Raw genomic sequence first — 10,470 nt, forward strand, 5'->3', positions numbered from 1 at the left:
CATTTTTTGCTTTCTTTCCTTGTTGAATAAATCAGTAATGGTGTACTAAATTATCATTTAAAAGTATTAACTGTCACACAGGGTAACTTTACAATTACAATGAATCTGCCTGGGTATGCTTTCATTAAACAGTGATGATATATTTGTTGATGTAAATTTGGAATTGGGTTGACCCTTTGAGGCAGACTTGGTGATTCAGACCTGGGCAAGACAATGTTTTCTATAATCATACCTGAACTACAAAGGTTGAACTATCAATAAAGATTAAGCAAGTGAAGGTTATATTCCATTGAACTGGGTTGTCAAAACCTGGATTGTGGAATAATGATGTAAGGGTCACAGCTGTTGAGTGGAGACTTCGGTGGGTTAACTGTGGCATCGGTGCCAAGATTTCTGTAATGTACATAAGCGTGACTCTTACCTCCAAAACTTATTCTGAGTGTTCAAAAGAATGGAGACACATTGGGCTCCACTCAGCAACAAGCCTCCATATCCCTTCAACAATTCTCACCTGCTAAAAAAACTAAATGTACCCCCACCTCCCCCCCCCCCCACCCCTTCTACACGATCTGAACAACTCTCTCCCTCTCTCAGTCCAACTCTGGCAACGCACCAATTTTCAAATGTTTAAATGAAATCACAGTTGATAAAATGTTGGAAAGTACTCACCTGGAATTTAGAAGGTCAAGGCATGATTTGATTGATCTTTAGAAGATAGAGTGAGAATCATACAGTTCTTTGAGGGAAACTATTTCCACTATATGCGGAGTCTTGGTCTAGAGGAAATCGTTTTTTAAAAAGTGGCTGAACATTCAGGAAACATCGTGAAGTTTAGAACTTCCTTTGATAAACTGCACTTGATGATGTGTGAACAATGATTGATTTTAGAACTTTAGAACTGTTATTGATTTTAGATTGAATTTTTAAATTAATGTCATATTCCCAAGGAACAAGATATCCTAATATTATTTATCATTTAATTATTTAAATTAACATTTTCTGGATTTAAAATGGCTGCAAGCAATTGACAAGTCAGTAGAAATTTTCAGTAATCACCAGTGCACAAACTAGCTCTTCATTACTTTGACATTTCCCACCTCCCACTGTCAGAACATTACAATGAAACTCACTTGACGGAGCAATAGATATTGCTTCATCCCATGTGGGTTTGGGTTGAAAGAAAAGCAATGATAATCATTGTGCCAGAAATGGTTCCTACAGCCCTACAGTTACTTCCTGGAATGCACAATGACTTGTCAAAAGACTTTGAAGCCGCCTTGCTAGTTTAACAGGAGCCCCGTACATGACCGTAACTCGTAAATTTTGAACAGTTTTTATTGTATAGCTCTGAACTCTTTTCTCAGACTTTTTCTTTTAGCATTTGAACAGACAATAAGCAGTTCCAAGCTGCTCAATATCGGAGTCCATTAAAAACTGAATGTTCCTGTGTCACATGAGATTTCATTTTACAGTTATTACAACAGCCTGGAAAACAAAAGAGAACAGTTATCAGAAACATAGGTGTCATAATGTTTATGAAATTAGCATTAGCATCAACAGTTTATTTGATGTATCTATGATCAGTGTATCATTTTCAAAATAAGGTCTTTTTCTTAGAAGGAATGAAAACTAACCCACAGATGAGGGTGGACAAGGGATAATGGTCACTCAACATCATGAGTGACTGTCCCATCTCTGTTGGTCAAAAGGATTCAAACAAATGATTGACATGGTATAAATTGCCTGCCCTTAGAAGTATAATATAGCAATAAGTGCTCAGGGACAGAGAGTTATTTATTTGTGGAGAGTCCTCAACAATCAGACCTTGGCAGCAGTTTCTGGTGGGTGGGGAGGGGGGGCTGCCCAGAAAGCAGTCTTCATCAGGCAGTCCTCATTGGACAGGTAATAGATGGACCAGTGTAATAACAGGAGGACTCAGGGAAGAGTTCCTTCACAACTTGGTTGGAGAGTAGGATGCTATCCCTAAACTTTAATGAGACCAACACGTTCTGCACCAACAGCATGTTTGACCTCTGACATCAGTGAACCATTGTATACTTTCTTTATCTAATGAATGAGTCTATCACATCTGAGAGCAGAGATTGTCACCCTCAAACTGAAGTTCCAGTGAATCTTCAAGCTTCAGTTCATGCCTTTGTGGAAGCACATTGAAGTATTGGTCTCAGCCTCAAAAACAAGACTAACTATCCCTTACTAACTATCCCAGGTCAAGTTTCTGGTCTGTCATCCATTAAGATCAACACAGAAATTCTCCCAGATGTGGAATATTTCCCCTGGTTGGGAAGCTACCTTTCATCTAAGGCTGACATCAATACAGAGATACAACATTCATTCAAAAGAAACCAACTTGGAGGCAAGTTGTGCAAAGAGACACAATGCTTGGAGAACATCCGTTGGCAAGAAGTACAGAAAAGGAACTTGAGAAAGGAATGCCAGCAATCTTGAGGCCAAGGACCAATTCCACCTCCTGGAAACACCTGCCAAATGTACAGTTAAATGTGTGGCTCTAGCATTGGGTTCATCAACCACACAAGGGCCTACAGAACCCACGACTAGTAACACAGAAATTTTTGAGATGGACAATCATACCCACATTCTCCATGAAGGGCCTATGCCTGAAAGGTCAACTCTCCTGTTCCTCTGATGCTGCCTGACCTGCTGTGCTTTTCCATACCAATTAGCCCGTGGTTGCCAATGACAATGATGTTAAAAATATCTAAACTGCTGCTTCTTGACAAACTCACAAGCTATCAGAAAATGACTTGCAAATCGTCACCTGCCTAAATCAGGTAACTATGATTGTGAACCCCTAAAAATCAACAAATTGGTATCAAAAGCATGATCACAGGAGGTGGGGTCTAATTCACCTTAGCTTTGATAAGCGAAGAGTAAACAGCAGACTTTGAGTTACCGTGTCACTGGGATATTCTAAAATGCAACTCTTAAATAGTTAAATGGAAAAGTTTGGATCATTTGGCATCCAGGATTCTACTGAAAATTGTAGAAATGTACAATGGTAATTATGAGTGTGTCATTGATAGCCTTTTGAAAGACGTTATGAAAGGAACAACTCAGTTGGAAACAGCCTAGAATAAATGAGCCTCAGGTGCCCATTTGTGTGCTTTCCAATTGGATAAGGAAAGTAGAAAGCTGCAGGAATTGGTTAAAAAAAAAGCTGTAGGGTAAAAATGATTGCCAACAAGCATGCAGTGTACCCATTATGCAAGATACACGGAAAAGGCTGCGGTAGACCCAGGTCTGCAACTGAACAAACTGGATTTTGAAATTGAAACCAATGATGAATTGGACTTCTTACCTGATTGAACAAAAATTAAAACATGAGAACCAAATCAGAGCAGGACTTATACACTTAATGGGAAGGTCCTAGGGAGACAAAGAAACCTTAGAGTGCAGATTCATAGCTCCTTGAAAGTGGAGTGCAGGTAGATAGGATAGTGAAGGAGGAGTTTGGTATGCTTTCCTTTATTGGTCAGAGCATTGAATATAGGAGTTGGGAGGTCATGTAGTGGTTGTACCAGACATTAGTTTGGCCACTTTTGGAATATTTTGTGCAATTCTTTTCTCCCTTACATCAGAAGGATGTTGTGAAACTTGAAAAGGTTCAGAAAAGATTTACAAGGATGTTGCCAGGATTGAAGGATTTGAGCTATAGGGGAGGTTGAATAGCTTGGGGCTGTTTTCCCAAAAGTGTTGGAGGCTGACGGGTGACCTTTTAGTGGTTTAAAAAATCATGAGGGGGCATGGATAGGATAAATAGACAAGGTCTTTTCGCTGGGATGGGGAGTCCAGACCTAGAGGGCATTGGTTTAGGGTGAGAAGGGAAAGACATAAAAGGGACCTAAGGGGTGACTTTTTCACACAAAGGGTGGTGCATGCATGGAATGAGCTGCCAGAGGAAGTGGTGGAGGCTGGTACAATTACAGCATTTCAAAGGTATCTAGATGGGTATATGAATAGGGATGAGCCAAGTGCTGGCAAATGGGACAAGATTAAGTTGGGATAACTGGTTGGCATGGATGAGTTGGACCATAGGCTCTGTTTCCATGCAGTGTATCTCAATGGCTCTAAGATTTCTACTTGTCAAAATGCAGACAGCAGCTGGGACTGTTATCTTTCAAGAAAAGGCGTATAACCTTGGAATGTAATTGAATGTTTTCATCTGTTCCATCTCTATGTAGTGAGACAAAGCCAATGTGTAACATCATCCAGGAGCTATACGGAGTGAATAGAGGAATAGAACTCTTAGGTAGGGTTTTAAAAAAGAGTTCAACAAGTCCCTTTTCCCCCGTGATGTTACAAGAGTCCCCTGTGAAATTTATATTGTGTTCAGAGTTCCCATGACAGTTACAATGAGGGCAACCCTTCCATTTGACCAAAAGCATCATCAGTTCAAATCATTGAATCCCTACAGTGTGGAAGAAGGGCATTCAGTTCATCGAGTTCACACTGACCCTGTGAAGAGCATCCCAACCAGATGACCCTGCAACCCTGCATTTCCCATTGCCAATCCATCTAACCTACTCGTCTAAAAGTGTAAAACCTTTTTAATCAGCAAATTTTAAAAGTTACCTTAAATTGCTGTGGAAAAGATGCTGTGAAAGTAAAAGATGTAGTTTGTTTTCAAAACTGAGATGAACTTTTTTTGGGTGACAATTTGAACTCCGAATGTAGAATAAGAAATATTTTGCCTGTATCTCCATTGCCTTTTTTAAAGGTACTTTCAAAGAAATCTCATAATAGACGACGTCTAACTTTTGGTGCTGACAGTTTATTCATCTTATCACACACCTTCTGTGTGGCAAGATGTGTCGTTCTGGACAGGACTAAATGCTGGACTTCTAAATTTGCAGATATGTTTGGACATTATTAACCCATCAGTCTTCTTGCAGAGTAACAGCAGATTTGGCTTTTGGTTTTTTGAAGAGGTTTCAAGAAGCCGGGCATGATTTATAAAATCATGAGGGGCATGGACTGTGTGAATAGCCAAGGTCGTTTTTCCTGGGATGGGGAAGCCCAAAACTAGAGGGCATAGGTTTAAGATGAGTGGGGAAAGATTTAAAAGGGACCTAAGGGACAACGCTTTCATACAGAGGGTGGTGTGTGTATGGAATGAGCTGCCAGAGGAAGTGGTGGAGGCTGGTATAATTGCAACAGTTAAAAGGCATCTGGATGGGCACATGAATAGGACAGGAGTTTAGAGGGGTATGGGCAAATGCTGACAAATGAAACTAGATTAATTTGGGATATCTGTTCAACATGAATGAGTTGGACCAAAGGGTCTGTTTCCATGCTATGCACCTCTGTGATTCTATGACTTTATAACATAGCAAGGGACCCAGGGATCTTGTCTTTGAGAGTATCCTGTCTTTCTACAGGAGTATCTTGCAGTCACTGCAATCATTCGAGTTTTCCATAGAAAAGCGCTGGGTAAAACCATCAAACCTGGACATAACTGTTTTTGAAATTCGAATTGATAAAATACCTTGATACAATTAACTAGTTCAAACAAACAACCGGAAGTTTGGTTAATGTTTGAAGGGATGAGTATTTCCTTTTTACATTTAAAGATTGAGCCATTTGAAACAGCCTAGAAATTTTAATTTGTATCAAATAAAAAGGCAAGATTATTTTGGGAATAAAATAATTGATCACTAATGAAACCCGTCAGCCCAACAACATTGTTGAGGCTGTACGTGAAAGAAATCTCCAAGTCTATTGTTGCCATATTTGAATTCGGGGTCATTTTAAAAGAGAAAAAAAATAATCTAACAATTTACTTTTGAGCAAATTGTATGTACTTCTTGGAACAAAGTCCAAATAAGCAGGATTCGGTAATTTTTCATAATGTTTAATCCCTGTTTTAAAGATATTCTGAGAATATGTTTCTTTTTTTTTGAGTAAACTCAACAAGTCAGGTTTCTCCCGAGCTCCTGAATCCGATAGAATGGTAATTAATAGGGTAGTCCACTTAGAATGAACAAATAATGACAGGAAAAGATTCCCACCTCACATTGTGTTAACATTGCAATGAAACTCTCACACAGGAGCAACTGACATTGCATTTCCCTGAAACAAAAATAAGTATTGCTGGAAAACCTCAGTCGGTCTGGCAGCATCTGTGGTACAAAAGCAGAGTTAATCTTTCAAGTCTGATGATTTTTCATCAAAACTGTTAGGAGATAGGAAAAAGTGGTGGTGGTAGGAGAGCAGAGGGGCAGAAGTAGTCAGATAGGTGGAGATGGAGCCCAGAGAGAAAGAGATATGAAAGGGTTAGGTAAACAAAGAGATTATGGATAGCAGGCCAGGGTAGAAGAAAGGCTGAATAAAGTGATCATATAGGCTAAGAGTAGGAGAGAGTGGATGAGCTGTACTAAATGCCACCACGTACTGTGATAATGGTGCCTTATGAATATGTGGAAATGGGTGATTGTGCTAAAAATTGCTCATATCATAACAGGACTAGTGTGGGTTAGGTAAAAACATGGAAGGATCAAATCAGGCTCTAAAGTTTTTGAACTTGATGTTGGTCTGAGATGCTGCAGGGTCCCCAAGTGGAAAATGAGATGTAGTTCTTGCTCTGAGAGTCACTGGAACACTGCAGCAGAACTGCAACAGGAGTATTGGTATGGGAACGTAGTAGTGTGTTGAAGTGGCAGGCAAATGGAAGCTTGGGGTCATTTCTGTGGACAGGGCGTAGGTATTCTGCAAAACAGTCACTCAGTCTGTGTTTTGTCTCTCCAACATAGAGGAGACCACATTGCCCCTGGTGTCTCCCTGGCCGAGTTTGGTTTGAAAAGAAAATCCCAAGATAATCATTCTGCCAGAAATGATTCTAACAGACCCACATTTATCTCCTGCAGCACACAATGATTGTCAAAAGATTTTGAAACCACCTTGTTAGTTTGAATTGCCCAATCCAGGAACCCTGTCACATGACTGAAACTTATTGATTTAAATAGTTTTAATTGTGCTGCTCTAAAGTCTATTTTCAAACTGATTTTGTTAGCCCTCCAGCGTCAGCTAATGTCTGACTCTCATCTTACATTAGGGACATCTCAATTTCCAGGAAAAATCCTGCGTTTCATCTGAACAGTGATCTAATCCCAGTTCACCAGAAATATTTTGCTACACCTTCAACTGCATCAGAGCTCCTAGAAAAAGGATTTCTGACAGAACTACCAATTGCAAGAAGCTTCACTGGACATTGACTTACTTGATTCTAATTCTTGTGAATTCATGCCCTTCCCTTTTTTAAAAGTTATTCATAATTGTAACTTATTTTGCTTTCTTCCTCTTCTTTCTTTTTTGTACACTTGTGTAGTGAGAATTTATCCCTGGGTTTGAATGCTTGAATATATCAAGCTTTGTTTTTAATCTTACCGAGAATCAGTACTGGATCATTTAAAAGTGAATTTCATGAACAGAGGGTCCATTTTAAAAGTGGAAATGAAGAAAAACATATTTAAAAACCACCTCTATACCAGACTGAAGAGGAGGTCCATAAAATTACTTAATTCACCTCTCCCTCTTTCTTGACAATGATCCTTAACCAAAAGTATTAAGGGATATGGGCAAGGATGGGTAATGAAGTTAGGATTTAGATCAACCATTATCTCATGGGTTATCAGAACAGGCTTGAGGTGCTAAATGGCCTTCTCCTGTTTCAATGAGTATTCTGAGTCACTGTGGATTATTAATCAATCAACATTTTTCAATGTCCAAGGGCTAAACTCTTTAAGTTCAGAGTGTCTCTACAGGATGAGTTGCTTTTTAGGATAAACAACCTCCGTAGGTTTCATCTTAGCTGTGTTTATAATATTTGGGTTTTAAACAGCAGTCAGAAATAAACATTCGTCTCTGAACTGCTTATTATAAAATACTTATTTTCCAAAATGTACAGATAAAACCAAAGCTCTCATAACAGCTGGCTATGAAAGCCAAATATTATTGCCAATATAGTATATAGGATGCTTATAACCTTTAGTAGAAGCAGTTAGGATCAATATAACTTTCAAGTTTTCATTCATTTTAATTTGTCCACTCAAAGTCAGTAAATGAATGGAAAGGAGTAATACAAACCATTTTAGAAGCCATCTTTATTAACAGTCAACTGACTGACCAATTTACAATATTAGGAATTTGCAGAAAGCTTTGAGGAATCTGCAATTTATAATAGCAACTGAAAATTGTAATTATCTTGACATGTGTGTCTCCCTTGATTCTGGTCACACCCAAACTCCTGTTAAAATGAAGAATGCTTACTTTCATATCATTTGGAAAACACATGAACCGCTGAAAAGAGTTGCTTTTGAAGCATAGTGCGTGGCCTTGGTGTGGTCTCACTATTATAGTGTTGTTGCAAAAATTACCTCCTTTTATATGCCATCTCACTTGCAATAGATGGCAGCATTCTATTTGTGTTCCTAAATTATTTCTTATTAAATTTTTGTGATTCATGTACATGGTCCTCCAAATGCCTTTGTATTGCTGCATTTTGCAACTCTTTCCAATTAAGTAATATTCTGCTTTACTATTTTTTCTTGCCAAAGTGACACAACACATTTTCCTGCATTATACTCCACCTACCAAATTCTTTTGTCAATTTACTTAAGCTATGTATGTCCTTTTGCAGCCATCTTTTTCACCATTTGTTTTTCTACCTATCTTCATATCTTCATAAAATGCAGTTGGTCCCATCAGTAATGTAATTATTATAGATTATCAATAGTTGAGGTCCAAGCATTGATACCTGTGCCATTGATGCCTGTGACAAGTTACTTTGCCATCCTGAAAGCGACCTACTTATTCTAATCTTATTGCATGTTAGATAGCCAGTCCTCTGCCAATGCTAATATATCACCCCCAACACCATAAGCCCTTGTCTGAAGTAGTAACCTTTTATGTTTAACCTATTGAATGTCTTTTGGAAATCCACATATATTACATCTACTGCTTTCCCTTTATCTGTTTAGTTTGATATGTTTTGACAAACAAGATTTTCTTCAGCTAAACCATATTGACTTTGCCTGATTGCATTTTGAATTTCTCAAACTTATTTAATAATGAATTCTAGAATTTTCTCAATTACTGATGTTGGGTTTATTGACCTTTTAGTCTCCCTGGTTTCTTGGATAATGGCCATGCATTCTTGGTTTTCCAATTTGATATGAGGTTTACAAAATCTAAGGACTTTTAGAATAATGCACTCTTGGAAGGATGTTGTGAAACTTGAAAGGTTTCAGAAACAATTTACAAGGATGTTGCCAGGGTTAGAGGATTTGAGCTATAGGGAGAAGTTGAATAGGCTGGGGCTGTTTTCCCTGGAGGCTGAGGGGTGACCTAATAGAGGTTTATAAAATCATGAAGGGCATGGATAGGATAAATCGACAAAGCTTTTTTCCCCTGGGATGGGGGAGTCCAGAACTAGAAGACTTAGGTTTACGGTGAGAGGGGAAAGATATAAAATAGATCTAAGGGACAAACTTTTCACACAGAGGGTGGTGCGTGTGTGGAATGAGCTACCAGAAGAAGTGGTAGAGGCTGGTACAAATATAACATTTAAAAGGCATCTGGATGGGTATATGAATTGGAAAGGTTTGGAGGGATATGGGCCGGGTGCTGGCAGGTGGGATTAGATTGGGTTGGGATATCTGGTCGACATGGACAAGTTGGACTGAAGGGTCTATTTCCATGCTGTACATCTCTTTGACTCTTACTCTGCAGCCATTTCTTTTAATGTTTAATAGACACAGTCCATCAAGTCCAGGTGACTTGTTTGTCTTATTGCCCACTACGTTTCCTATGTCTGTTTCTTGAGTGCTAATGATTGTTTTAACTACCTTGCTCCCTTTTAAACTTTTGGTTTTCTTATATTTTTGTGATGTTTACTACTGCAAAGGCAGATACAAAGTACTTGTTCAAAGCCCCTGCCATTACTTTCTTTCTCATCATTAGTTCCCCCAGCCTCAACCGCTAAGAAACCAATCACCGTAGTTCCTTTTATGTACTTGTAGACTTTTTACAGTCCATTTTTACCTTTTTTGACTGTTTCCATCTCATGCTCCAATTTTCTTAGGGACCCTTTGGGGAAGTTTTAGGTAGCAGAAATCTTTGGATCAACCACTTATCCTCCCAGAGTTGTATATCTCCCCTTTTCTGTCAATGTGACGCCACCTTTAACTTCCTTCATTAGCCCAGGAATGTTCACCTTGGTCATGGATTCCTCCTTCCTCAACATACTCCATAAATCATCACGGACTAAGCGAATATCTCCTCAAACGTCTGTCTGCCGACTAGAAAACTTATCCCAAACGAAGGAAATATGGAGTCGCTCCCTCCCTCGCCTCATACTGGCTAAAGACTATAGCTCTCCTCGGGAATCTCCTGTTGATCGTTTCTGTTTGTTACCTTGACGGCTGAATGAGCAGA

Source organism: Chiloscyllium punctatum, chromosome 11 (assembly GCF_047496795.1).
Source record: "Chiloscyllium punctatum isolate Juve2018m chromosome 11, sChiPun1.3, whole genome shotgun sequence".
Lineage (NCBI taxonomy): Eukaryota > Metazoa > Chordata > Chondrichthyes > Orectolobiformes > Hemiscylliidae > Chiloscyllium > Chiloscyllium punctatum.